The following is a 14,737-nucleotide window of genomic DNA, read 5'->3' as shown; positions in this document are numbered from 1 at the left end:
ATCGGGCGGTTGGTATCTCTCAACTGCTGCTAAGTCTGCAAGTCGTCCTGGATGAAGGCCTCAGGCATTCAACAGTTAACAATAAAAAGGGGACCAGAGACTAACAGTTGTTGGAACAATTCTCATGATTTCCACTAGATGGCGGCATGGGACTGCAGCTGCAGGTCTTGTTGCCATGACGCAGTCGAGGATTTTCTTTACCGATTAACTAAAACACATCGGCCCCCCGAGACCCCCAATTGGATTAAGTGGGTTTTAAGAGTGAGATGAGATTGAGACATGGGTTCTAATGTGATATACACGAGTTCATAACAGCAACATTACACGCCAAGAGAAACTGCAAATTAAAATGGCAGCTTTAAATGCTCGGGCACAGCGAAACTCATCACAACACAGGGATTGCTGGCTGCCAGGCTCCTGCCCGCCTGTCCGTCAAACTGAGAATATTTTCAAATGTCAGCTTTTTTACTACAGTTAACACCCTCAGCCGACTTTGTTTTGTGCAAATGTCACTTCTGCTGAGGGTCCGCGAGTCAAAACGCTAAGGTGGCACGTATTCAGACCTTTAGTTCGGCACTTTGCAGAAGCCCCTTTGGCATCAATTCCAGCTTTGTGTCTCCCTGGCTGAGTCTTTACAAGCTTGGCACACCTGGATTTGCACAGGTGATCTCATTCTTCCTGGCAGATCCCCTCAACCTCCGTTAGGCTGGTGTGCCGTTTTCAGATCTCTCCACAGTCTGGACTTTGGGCGGGCCACTCAAGGACAGTCCCAAACCCAAACGCTTTGTCTTGGCAGTATGCTTCGGGTCACTGAACTGTCGCCCCAGTGTGAGGTGGCACGCGCGCTGGTTTTCTTCAGGGACCTCTCTGTATTTGGCTGCATTTGTCCTTGACTCACTTCTAACCTGTCCTGTCTCCCTGTCCTCGTAGTGTGATGCTGCCACCGACATACCTCACCACAGGGACCGTATTAGGTAGGTGACGAGCAGACGTGGTGCTTGGAGTTCTGCCCAAAGCGTTCAATTTTGGTCTCATCGGACCCGAGAAATCTTTTTTTTCTCATCTCTCCATGTCTTTTAAACTGTCACGCTCTGACTGATGGAGTGCTAGTGAGATGGGTGTCCCTCAGCAGAGGACCACCTCCCTGATATCAAAGCCCTCCCTGGCTGGTTACTTAGCTTGGCCAGAGGGTCAGCTCTATAAGAAGAGCCCTGGAGGTTCTGAACTTTCCTCCATTTCACAGTTCTTCAGAACACTCAATGGTCATATTGAAGAAATTGCTTTCATTTTGTAAGCCTTCTGTGAAACAGGGCCCACCTCAGAGAGATCCACTGGACACATGGAATGAGCCGGCTGGTTTCAAGCCCACCTCCCAAGCCAAGCCCCCGTCACATATGAGCTGTGCCTTCCATTTCAGTGCCTGTCAGGAATGGGGGAGCCGTCCACTGCGGCAAACAGAGCGCACCATGAATGACAACGCGCCAGACGCTCCGCTCTTAAAGCCCGCCACACTGTCACTCAGAGTCAGCAGCAGGGGAGCACACGACATTCTCCAATGTGACAGTGCAAATTACGGTCAGCGGAGAAGAAGTCCGCCTGGAGACAGCATGACAAAGAAGCTCGATGCGAGTGGTCCACGGTAGGGGTGCAGGTGTAACGTGCATAACAACTGAGACTAAGGCTGCGGCCACACGACCGCGTTTGGCATTTTCAAACAAAAACGATTTCTGCACCCACGGAAAGTATCACAAAAGTACCTCCGTCCACGCTAAAACAACTGAAAATGCAAACGGAAAGTGTCCTCCTTGAAGGGATTGCAGGACCACCAGCCACAGGATTTATCACAAAACCGTAGTGACCTATAATGCTATGGAGTTCATATAAGCAGTGCTAATGCCTGTGATGCGCCTTCTGTTGGAAATACAAATGCAATGCATCTGATTATTACACATGTTTGTGATGCACCATCTGTCAGAATGACAAATGCAATACACATTATTACTATATTATTACTAGAAATGCTTGCGATGCACCATCTGTTGGAATAATAAATGCAACGCATCTTATTACTAGAAATGTTTGTGATGTGCCATCTGTTGGAATGCATTGAAGCATTTAAACCAAAAGACACCCCTGACTTATAATACTAATGGCTTCTTAGGACTCACTTTTAAAGCTAGCATCCTCGACTTTTACCCAGAAGCCCTTGCAGTAACCGCCGAAGCTGCTCAATGACGCGGTACTCCTGGGGCAGCTGGGATTTGCAGTCCATTTAAGAAGCGCTGTTACAGCACTGTCTGCTGTTTTCTGCAATTATTTATTGATGGCAAACCCACAAATCAGAAGGGCCAACCTGTGCAGGATATGATGGCAAATTTGGATGCCATCATGATGTGAGAGAATAACATCCTGTAGATACCTAAGGGGCCACACAGTCATTTAGGAGAAATGTAGTTAGTGTCCATACTCCATACTAATATCTAACATTTACCTTACAAGTAGCATGAAGGGTCAAACAAGCCAGGCTGAGCAGCAGCCAGAATTGTCATCTACTTTTATGTACCCAGTAAGACATGACAGTTGTCACACACACAGAAAATGTCACACAAGAAGGACAAGAGCTGAACCTGAGAAATATGGAGAAGAACAAGAATGTAGTGGGATGAGACTTTTATTTTGGGGTATGTGAGCCGATTACGCTCCCTGCTGAAAACGTCTCCTGTCTACTAACCAATCAGAGTGCACGGTTATGCAGATTCAGTTGTCGACACGTGTGAGCCTCTGTGTCCGTTCTGGGACCATTCTGTGGCGACCTCTGCTCCGGGTGATACTCCCATGGCAGACACGGCTGTGACGGGAAGAGAAATCAAAGACGCGTGAACAAGCTTCCTCCTGCCTGGTTCCTTGGGTTGACTGATTATTTAAACTTGTTGAGGACAAAATTTCTTTCTTTAATATATTTCCAATTTATTTCTTCCACAGTGAAAAACCCTCCACCCCCTCCAGGAGGCGCTGTCTCTCGGAGCCAAAGGCTCATCAATCCACCACAGGTTGTGCTAAGCGCCTCGGGCGGCGATCGTGTTCAGCTCTGACGGGAGAGCATCCCCCGCGTGGCCGTGATATCTCCGGGAATCCGCAGCTACCCTCTAAAACGCACGTCAAACGTTACTCCTTAACAATCTGTAGCTGATATGAATGTCTGCTAAACAAACAGGTACCGCTAGCTAAGCGGAGGTGAGGTGCGCTCCAACACGTGGCGACAGGTAGAGCGACTCAAACAGAGGCTGGCGAGTGAATGAGGAAGGCTCTGCCCGTCTTTTCTGCTCACTGCTGTCAGGCAATTCAAAGCTTCCAGCAGATGGGCTCCTTGTTTATTTTTATTGATTGATTGATTGATTGATTGATTGATTGTCCTGTGAATCTGTCTTCTAGTTTTTTATGTTTCTGCTGATGTATGCGGAGTGCTCGCTGTGAGGTAGGGATCTGCACTGGCAATCGAAAGGTTGCTGGTTCGAATCCCGTAAACGCCAAAAGCGGCTCTACTACCCTGTTGGGCCCTTGAGCAAAGCCCTGAACCTGCAACTGCTCCGTCCTGGGTATGACGTTAATCTGCATCCATGCCAAAAAACCTGGGGGCTAATGGCAGAACTGACACTCCAGCCAACATAAAAAAACTCATCCTGCTCCATTCCACCTGAACTCGTGTGGCGCTGAGGTGTCACCCGCTGCACGGCTGCACTTGGGGTCCTAATCTGGGAGCCTGAGTTGGTTTGTCATGTGGTGGGTGCGGCAGTGCGCTGTATCAGCGTGGGCTCCTAACCTCCTCCTCCTGCTGTATGCTGTATTTCTGGGGCCAAGTCAGGCCGAAGCCTAGTAGTAGTAGTTGTGGGCTGCCTGGTTTGAGGTGAGACTGTGTCGGGCAGGCGGGCCTGCTTTTGGGGCTCTTTGGGAGGCCTCGACTCCACTGTCGCCACGTTCTTGACTCCGATTCATGAGCCTGTGCCGCTCAATAAATAGACAGATGGCAGTGCCCAGGGGATTGGCTCCTCGGGTAGACTTCCTAATGATTTCACTTTGTGCTGCTTCTGACTCATCTGCTTTACCGGCTCTTTGCTTCAGTCATTCTCTTTTTTGGAACACTTGTGAAAAGAAGGCCATTTACACAAAGCGTCGTCGTTCTAGAAGATTAGGTTAGGTGAAGCTTTCATGAATGAACAACCTTGCAGGGCTTCTTGGCAAAGGACCATGCTGAGATGCGTGAGTGAGCGAGCGAACGAGGTGCCCGGTGTGCCCGGACTTTATTAAATAAACCGTGAAGCTTCTATGGGCAACACAAACCCTTCTTAAGCATCTGTGTGATTTGCTCTTACTGTATGTGCTCCATTTTCAGGCGCCTGTCTGGGGGCCACACGCTTGCTTCCCCGTCAGCTGCGCTCCTGCCGTATGATATTTCCAGAAGTGACATTAAAAAGTAGGTTAGCACCGTAAGCGACTGTGGCCTAATATAACTGGGCAGAGAGGAAAGTCAGCCTCCGCCAGCCACTCAGCACTAATTCGTGGCTAACGGCAAAGCGAAAATAAAAACGAACTGACAGAGGAGACTGGCGGGGAATCTGAAGCCAAGTTCACTCCAGTCTACCGCCTCGCCTCTTTCACCTTCATTACTGCATTTGTGAGGCGTTTGGGCCCGTTCTGAGACGAGCTATCAAAATTATTTTGACCGACTGATCTGCAGACCTCATTATTGGTATTTTTATTATTATTATTACTAGCTGTACCCTGTGGCATCGCCCACATAGGAATGAAGCAGGACAACCTTTAAAAATCAATAGACGTTGGCACTATATCTGATCATGTTCAGCTCTGAATGGAGAGCGTCCCCCACGTGGCCGTGATATCTCTGGCAATCAGCAGCTACCCTCTAAAACACACGGGGCTCTGATCTCTCAAATACGTCAAACGTCACTCCTTAACAATCTGTAGATGATAATGTCTGCTCAACAAACAGGGGGGCGGCACGGTGGCGCAGTGGGTAGCGCTGCTGCCTCGCAGTTAGGAGACCCAGGTTTGCTTCCTGGGTCCTCCCTGCGTGGAGTTTGCATGTTCTCTCCATGTCTGCGTGGGTTTTTCTCCCACAGTCCAAAGACATGCAGGTTAGGTGCATTGGCGATCCTAAATTGGCCCTAGTGTGTGCTTGGTGTGTGTCTGCCCTACGGTGGGCTGGCACCCTGCCCAGGGTTTGTTTCCTGCCTTGCGCCCTGTGTTGGCTGGAATTGGCTCCAGCAGACCCCCATGACCCTGTAGTTAGGATATAGTAGGTTGGATAATGGATGGATGGAACAAACAGAGATCACTAGCTAAGCGGAGGTGATGTGCGCTCCAACATGTGGTGACAGGTACAGCGACTCAAACAGAGGCTGGCGAGTGAGTGAGGAAGGCCCCGCCCCCCTGCTCTCGGCCCACTGCCCCTCTGCTGGATTTGCATAAATACATCGGTACCAGAGAATGAGAGAGCGATGAGAGAAGTCGCAAAATCTACCGGAAAGTTCAAGCAAACTCTAGAAAAAAACAGATCTAAATCCGTTAAGTAATTCTCTTGTGAAATGAAGACAGACAGACAGACAGAACGTGCTTGGATCATGAAATTTTTAAAACCTTTTCTTAGCGAGCACCTATGGGCCGAGGGTAACCTCCATTCCAAATTTCCCAAGTCCTCGCGGTTCGGAGATTTCATGATGAGTGAGTCAGTGGGGTTTGGGCTTTTATACACGCTGTATAGATTACCTCTTCACATCCGACTCCAGCTTTATCAGTTCAGGAGACGTTACGAAAGCTTGCAGCTCCATTCTCTTTACACTTGGAGCGCAGGTACAGTATGGTGGCACAGTACATGACTTCTAGTCCAAGGGGATCTCAAACCTGACGACTGCAGGCGATGTCACGTGATGCAAGTTAGCGTCGCTGTGGATGCTGAGTTAAAGTGCCCGGAGACGCGATAATTAAATCCTCCGTCTTTTCACTATTTAGTCTGAGAACGTTTTCAGAGAGCCAATGTTTGATGTCAGCCGAACAGGCGACCAATGCAGGAGGAGGTTGTGTCTGAGTAAGCCCTGTGCGTAAATAAATCTGTGAAACGCTAGGCTGTCACGTCTAATAATGGCACCGAGAGGAAGCTAATCTCTCTATATATCAAATCCAACGTTCGTCTGTCTGTCTGTCTTTCCACTTTTCACGAGAGAACTACTTAACGGATTTAGATCGGGTTCTTTTCTAGAATGTGCTTGAATGTTCCGGTTGATTCTGCGACTTCTGTCATCACATTAAGTATCGTATTTCGCTTGCAGGATTGATTTATTTGTGCTAATGCTTAAACAGAGGCTGTGGGCCGAGGTTTGAATCGGTTTACCTGTCGCCCGCCACGTGTTGGAGCGGACCTCGCCTCCTCTTAGCTAGCAATACCTGTTTGTTTATTGGTTTTTTTAAAGTTTGTCCTGTTTCATCACTACGCGGGTGGAGCTGCGGGGGACAGCTAGTAAATGACAGAAAGCAGAGGGCCAAGAACTGACCCCCGAGGGGCACCCTGGAGCAAGTAAGACGGGTCAGACTTAAACCTAAACCTAAAATGTGATAACTGCCCGTTTTTAATTTGTCCCCTGGGTATGACGTTAATCTGCACCCAGATCTGCAAGCAGGTCACAGGGATAACTTGGGGGTTGGTTGGCAGGATTGGCACTCCAGCAACCATAAAAAACCTCACACAGTTCCAGTGAGGTGTCACCCGCTGCATTCAGGTCCCAATCCAGGTGGTTCGGCGTGTGGTGGGTGCCATCACCGTATGCTGCCAACCTCTCCTCTCCTCCACAATCTGTTAACCTTCAGACCCAACCATCGGGTCCTCAGGCCCCCTGAGTCTGTTTCTGATTGTTTGGTCAGAGACATTCACACTAGTTGCCTGCCTGCTGGAGGTCATTTTGTAGGCTCTGCCAGTGCTCATCCTGTTCCTCCGGTCCTGCTGATGGGTTAAGGACCTTCTACGAGGTGCCCTGTCCAGCTCTCCTGGAGGAACTGCCTGTCTGTCTGTCTCCTGGAATCTCCCCCATGCCCTTGAGACACAGCAAACCTTCTGGCAATGACATGTTGGACTACCACCACTGCCACCTCTGTAGGGTCCAGGTATGGCTTCAAGCTACCAGTAGTGACACTGACCGTAGCCAAATGCAAAACAAGTGAAAAAACAGATGAGGAGGGAAAAATGCCAGTGGCCTCCCTCCACCTGTTAAACCACTCGTTCCTGTTTTGGGGGTCGTCTCTCATTATTGCCCCCCTAGTGCACCAAAGCAGCTGAAACTGATGAACAAGCGCTCCGCTACTTAACTGGCACAGCCCAGACGTGTCATTGACTTGATGTCATACTCCCATTAAAAAGGGTGCCTTTCATTTTTTGAGCAGTATATATTTTTAAAAAATCCCTAATTAAATCACGAAAAAGAAATCTGTAGAGCCGCTACAGTCGCAAACTAAGCACACATCACCCGCTGCTCATTATGAACGTGCCAACAGCTTCACTTCAGGCACAATGCCGCCATTTGTCCAGACGGGCCTGTGAAAATGTGTCAGACATGGAGATGAATAGCAGTGGGCTGCAGGAGGAAAGTGCTGCTCATGGCGGCAGAAAAGCATGCGACACGGGGCGCCCCTTTGGTTTCAGTTGGCACAGCTACTTTGCCATATTGTTGAGGCGAGAGTCACTTGATCAAGACTCTCCACTCTTAAAGGAATATCGACGTCCGTGCAACCAACGGCAAGGAAGTCCCCAGTGCAGACCACCGGTCACATGACCACACATTACAAGAGGAAAGTAAAAATGGAGCATTAAGACAGCGTGACGACACAGGAGTGCATCATGGGAAATTCAGCCAAACTCTTCACGCCGATATACCGTAAATGAGTTACTTCTCAACAGTAAGTACAGAATTGTAAAAGCTGCTTAAAAATGTGGCCTGGGAATTTCCACGTTTACCGTGACAGCCGTTACAGTTGTGTCTTTGTTTTGGAATACTTTTGATTTTTGTCAGTTTTGTCATTTTTCATTCATTATTTATATCCGGTGTATTTTTTCTGTCTCACTGGTGCCTTTCCGCACAATCAGTCGATTCAGGCCTTCAGGTGCTACTTGAAGATTCCCATTTTTAAGTCACCTTGCTGCCACCGTGGCCTTAGCTTGGCTTGTTTGTCTTTGGCTCCCTTTTGTATTTTGTAAGGCCAGCCATTGTTTGATCTTCTAGCATTTTCAATATTCACACTTGGTTTTGATTTGTGTTTTTGTATGCGTGGATTACCTTTTTTTTTTTTGCTTGGATTTGACACGGTGTCACAATTTCAGCCAGTGTCCCCATCCTGTCTGAGGTTCATATTCTTGTTTAATGAATCGTTTTGTTCACTTTTTGGGTTATTGTTTTATGTTAACAGTTACTTTAGCATGTCTTGGTTGAGGGTCCATGAGGGTCCAGGCGGGGCCACCTGCCAGTCACCACCAGGAGCTGCCCTATAAATCCAGAGGGTTCATTGTGAATGCGCTCTGGGAGACTGCGGACTTCTAAGGCTATCTGTGATTTGATTCTCTGCCTTTTTTGGATATTTTGACCTTTTTTTAACTTTGTGTTTTGGGCTTTGATTGCGCACGATTGCCCTTCTTGTTAAAGGTAATTCCATTTCACCTTTATGCGCTGTGACACTTCATTGCTTTTGGAATTCTGTTTTGTGAAGAAGAGGGCATTTTGTGTCTAACTGGGGATTTTCATGGTGCCCCCAAATTGGGCATTATTAACAACAAGGATTTAGAAGGATTTAGGAGTCGTAGTGGACTCTAAACTATCGACTTCCTGACAGTGTTCAGAAGCCATTAAGAAGGCCAACAGAATGTCAGGTTATATAGCGCCTTGATGTGTGGAGTACAAGTCACAGGAGGTTCTGCTCAGGCTTTATAACACACTGGTGAGGCCTCATCTGGAGTCCTGTGTGCAGTTTGGGTCTCCAGGGTACAAAAAGGACATCACAGCACAAGAGAAGGTCCAGAGAAGAGCAACGAGGCTGATTCAGGGCTACAGGGGATGAGTTATGAGGAAAGATTAAAAGAGCTGACTGAGCCTTTAGAGTGGTGAAGAGGAGACCTGACTGACTGACGTGTTTAAAATGATGAAGGGAATTAGTCCAATGGATCGAGATGGTGACTTTAAAATGAGTTCATCAAGAACACGGGGACACAGTCGGAAACTTGTGAAGTTCACACAAACATCAGGAAGTTTTTCTTTACACAAAGAATGGCAGATCCTTGGAATAAGCGACCAAGTGGTGTGGTGGACAGTAAGACGTTAGGGACTTTCAAAACTCGACTTGATGTTATTTTAGAAGAAATAAGTGGAGAGGACTGACGAGCTTTGGTGGGCTGCATGGCCTGTTCTCGTCTAGAGTGTTCTAACGTTCTAAAAGGAAACCCCGTGAAGCACAAAAGGCCGAAGGATTGGCTTGAAACAAAAGCAGTACAGAAATCCAAAAAGCAGCGAGAAAGGCACAAGAGCTCACCAGCACCGGAGTGCATTCAAAATGAGCCACCAGGGACTGCGGGAGACCCTTCAGCTTTATAGGGCCGAGGGCGGTTCCTGGAGGTGATTGGCAGGTGGCCCCGCCTCTTGGGGGACCACCCACAAAACACATGGAGCAGCTTATACACAAAGACAAACTGAACAGTAAAGAATGATGATGCACATCATCAATCTTAGTAAAAGAAGCAAAAATGAACCAAAGAGACCAAACACGTGGCTGTGCATCAGATATCTTTTTACCTTCAATAAGCCAAACGATTGTTTAAAAACAAGAGGACTGGCAGCAGTCACGCCAGGCCAGGGTGCGTCCAGTCTGTTTTAAGGCGCTGCCATTTCTCTTTGGTTCATTGGTGGATTGTGTGACTGAGGGGGCAGTTACTTTTACACACGGGTGATGAAGGTTTTCTTCAAAATACCAAACGATTGTTTAAAAACTGCTTATTGTGTTAACTCAGGAAGTCCTTTTAATTTATGCTAACTTTTTTGGGGGGGAATCAGAAAGCATTAAGTGGTTTGAATAAATAAAAACAGAGGAAGGGTGCGAATCACAGCAGCGCACAACAACACTTCAGGGCTGGGCGCAGGTGCAAAAAGTGAGCAAATTAAAGGAAAAGCCGCTCGTTCTGTTTTACTTTTAATGTGCAATTAAGGTGCTGGATGAGGAGAGTGCAGCACAAAAGATGATGAAAATACAACACTGAGCAGACTTCCCGAGACCTCATGCCAAGCTCACTTTTATTTCACGTTCAGCAGAAAGCTCTGCTCCTCTTAATTATACGTTAAGCACACGAAATTGTGTGTTTCCTCAAATTCACTTCAGATAATGAGACACAATTCCAGAGTTCTGTCAGCCTCAGCGGTGGCCCTGTGTGAAGCCACAGCATAATGTCACCGAGCGAGCCGCTCCAACGGGCACGCGGATAAATCGGCTCAAACAAGCGAGGGGTCTGAGGATCTGCGGACCCCCAGTGCTGCCTGCGTGCTTCTTACGTGTCTGTGACGCTGAACAGAGCAGAAGGTGGTCGGGAAATCTGACTGAGGCCACGGGACATACCCACACCCTGGCATCTCGTGCCCGATGCTTTGAAACGGGCGCTGGCTCCTGGTAACAAGCCTCTCTACCCTTACAATTGGATTTTTTGGTACCCTTTGGGGAAAAAAGTAAAATGAAGGAATTATTTATAGTAAACTGCAGCCTAATTATAGTCGGAATACGATTTCATTTGAAATGTGCATTGAGATTCCCAGGAAATAAACATCTCAACACCAAGAAGTTGGTTGTTAGGAGACAACAAGCCAGGGTTCCTTTTCGTTATTGTCTGTTTTTTATAATTAATACTCTTCTATTCATTATGGGTCTAATTGTGAATTATGTGCCAATTGTGTTCTGTTTCATTATTGTGTGTGTTTTACGGTTCTCTTTTGTTCCACGTGTTTTGTATGGGAGGCAAAAAAGAAAAAATGAAAATGCAGTCTCTCTTTCGCGATTTCATTGTCAAATCTCTGTGCACAAAAATGCTGCAAAAATTTAAATGAAAATGAAATACCCCCAATTTGCCTGAACCGCAATGAAGCTGCAAAAATGAAAAGTAAAACGCATTTCCACTTTGCATTTTCATTTTCAGGTTGTCAACATGCAAATAGCGCGGGTCAGTGGGCGGGGCTTTGCACCTCGACTTCCCACAATCCTTTGTGCTTCGTAGCTGTAGAGCCCCCTTTGATCGATTGAATACTTCTCTGAATTCACGTGATTTTTGATCTTTTCACCCCGTACTGCGAGCAACTCTACACAGTTGCACAGGCTTCTCCAACACGTTATTTCATTTTAATATTAACTTTTGCAGCATTCTTACACACAGACTTTGTAAAGGAAATTAGAAAAGACAGAGACTGCATTTTCATTTTAGAATTTTAATGTTATTTTCCTTTTTTGCACAAAATACCTCCCGTAGTTTTGTGGGTGGATCTGTTTAGGTACGCGATACCACGGCAGGACAAGAGGGGGCGCCGTCGCTAGCTGCATTCTTCTATTTTGCCAGCAGTTCCAAGAAGCTCGATTAGCCCCGCCCCTGATCCTAAGAGCAGACCCCGCCCCCTTCCAGCCGGACACCATAATAGCAGACGGCTCCGGGACGTGAACTTCACCGAGGACACTACTGATGGGCAGTTCCAACCTTGGGTCAGCGCCGGTAGATTGTTTTTTGTTGTGCAGCCATGCACTCCTGATACTTTTCTTTTTACTTTATACGTCGTCTCCTGCTTAACATTCACTGGCAACCATTTGTGGTCTGTGCCGATGGTCAGAGTTTTATAAATGTTTATATTTGTGTTTTATTTAGTATCCTTTGCCTAATTTAATATATTCCATCCATCCATCCATTATCCAACCCGCTGTATCCTAACTACAGGGTCATGGGGGTCTGCTGGAGCCAATCCCAGCCAAAAAAGGCCGCAATGCAGGAAACAAACCCCAGGCAGGGCGCCAGCCCACCACAGTATAATATATTCCTTATTTTCTATTTTCATTTTGTTAATAGTTTTTCTTGTTGGCGGTATAGGGGGCCGAGTGAGTCCCTAAATAGTTGAAGTGCCAACCAGGCAACCCCATTTATTTCAAAGAAATGACAACAACAAACTGAACAGACACATGACGGCGCTACCACTACAACACAGGCACCCGCCTTCTATCGCCCCCTAGCAGCGTTCTCTGCTCTGACAGGTCTGCAGTCGTTCCTGACAGTCGGGTCCTCAGGTCTCCCTTTCATGTCGGCCTCATCGGACAGGCTGTGCAGGGGAACAGGAGACAAGACAGCTAGTGTAACAGTGCCCCCTCTTGTGCTGGGGTGCTAACACACACCTTAAGTGGGCCTGGAAGAGAATCCTCTGGTGGTGAATACGGTGCGACTCTGGCTAAGTGTGAACATACCGGAGCTCTGATTTCAATGGGGACTGGGCAGGAAGGCGACTTATTTGAGTTGTGTTCTCAGTGAGTTATAATAGGTGTACAGTACGTGAAAGTCAAGTCAAGTTGGGGAGCCTGCACTGGTACAATGCGTTGCCGCACCCATCACACGACGAAACAACTTGGGATCCCGGTTGGCAACCCCCCAGGCAGACATGCAGTCCAGTCTAACCCTCCGGAAATGACCCTCAATCTGCCACAGCCAGGTGTTATGTGGGCGACCCCTTGGCCTGGTCCAACCACTCGGGTACCCAACAATGAAGATCTCACAAGCTGAATTACCCTCAGGGAAATGCGCCACATGGCCGTGGTGCCGTAACTGACGCTCCCTCACAAAGCAGAACATGTGCCTCATTCGGGACTCCATGAGCAACTCAAAGTCAAACCCAACGGTACCCAAGGATTTTCTGGAGAGACACACATGAAGGAGTCCAGTCTTCGTCTCAGGTCACTGGATAGCGTCCATGTCTCACAACCATATAGCAAGACAGGAAGCACCAGGACTCTAAAGACTTGGACCTTCGCCCTTTTGCTGATATCAGGACAACCGCACACCCCTTACCAGCGACCTCATGAACACCCCATGCTCTCCCAATCCGTCTACTGATTTCATAGGAAGAGTCACATGAATGTCACTGCCGAGGTAAGTAAACCTCTCAATGACGAGGTCGACACTCTCTGTGCAGACAGACACACTGCTGATGGCCGTGCCCCAGAGGTCATTAAAGGCCTGGCTCTTTGGTTTTTATCAGGACCCTCACAAGCCCGGACACTCAGACCCCTCACTCAGTCTCTCGAGCGCCCCGATCAGAGCCTCCATTGACCCTGTGAAGATCACAGCATCGTCAGCAAAGTCGAGATCCATGAATCTTTCTTCACCAACAGATGCCCCACAGCTGCTGGACCCCATGACCTTGCCCACCACCCAGTCCATACAAGCACTGAGCAGAGTAGGAGCAGAACACACCGCTGATGAACCCCAAAATCAACTGGGAAAAACACAGAGGGTCTGCCTCCACTCTGCACAGCACTCATAGTACCAGTGGACAGGCCGGCCATGATATCCAGCAACCTCGAGGGGATCCTGCAAACCCTCAGGATGTCCCACAGGGCAGCTCGATCAACTGAGTCGAACACTTTGTGAAAATCGACAAAGGCCGCAAAGAAACTCTGACGACATTCACGTTTGCGCTCCATGAGAACCCTCAGTGCCAGGATATGGTTGATGGTAGACTTCTTATGCGTAAAACTAGACTGTTCCGAGCGCTGGTAGGTGAGCAAGTGATCACAGATCCTATTGAGGATGACCCTAGCAAGGACCTTACCCGGCAGTGTTATGTACGTGAAGAGGAGAACTTAAAGATGGTTTTTATGAACGGCATGTCAAAATTCATAAGATACACCCCAAAAGCGTTGTGGCTTTATCGTGAAGATGGAAGGACTGGGACAGAGACAATACCTTCTTCGAGACACGAGAGGGCAGCCCCCCTGGTGTGTATGGTAGCCACGGGATTGGTGCTTAGAAGCTCAACCCTGCTGGGGCGCCTGGACAATTACGGAGCCTTGGACGGCAGCACATCCGCCACACTCGGGAGTGCTGCTAGAAGAAGATCTGGGAACACTTGGAGTACCTGGAGTCTGGGAGCCCACACAGCATATCCGACACACTTGGGAGGGCTGTTGTAAGCAATGGGAGCGCACCTGGAGCACGTGTCTGTCTGGGTTGGGCACCGTGACACACAAGTCCCAAGTGCACACACGCTTTATTTTCTTAGTTGTCTTCACAAATGCCCACAACTCTTCCCAATAAGGCTCAGTCCCTTACTCTCTTTTCTTTCTCTATTTCTCTCTGTTTCTCTTTCTCTTTGCCGCCTCCACTCCTCCACAGAAGCTTTGTCCTCGTTCTCCCGACTCTGGCTCCCTGAATGGAGTGAGGCGGCCTCTTTTATAGTGCTCTTCCATTCTCCCGGGTGAGGCAGAAGTGCTGCACGGGCTCCTGGAAGTACTCCAGGTGTCCCTGGATCTTATTCTAGCAGCGCTGCCATCCAAGGCTCCATAATTGTCCAGGCGCCTCCTGGCAGCGGCCACGAGCCCCAGCAGGGTTGAGCTTCCAAGCTCCAATCCCGTCGCCCCAATACAGACCAGGGGGGCTGCCCTCTCGTGTCCCGGGGGG

General features: G+C 48.3%; 1 protein-coding gene across 30 annotated transcripts in view; it reads right to left on the bottom strand.

Annotated features, from left to right (window-relative positions):
* The window catches only part of clasp1a (cytoplasmic linker associated protein 1a), a 317,477-nt gene that overhangs the window by 144,816 nt on the left and 157,924 nt on the right, over nucleotides 1-14,737 (bottom strand). The window lies entirely within an intron of this gene.

The sequence above is a fragment of the Polypterus senegalus genome, chromosome 6 (assembly GCF_016835505.1).
Source record: "Polypterus senegalus isolate Bchr_013 chromosome 6, ASM1683550v1, whole genome shotgun sequence".
Classification (NCBI taxonomy): Eukaryota; Metazoa; Chordata; class Cladistia; order Polypteriformes; family Polypteridae; genus Polypterus; species Polypterus senegalus.
Note: the sequence above shows the minus strand (reverse complement) of the source record. Positions and strands in the feature narration are given on the sequence as shown.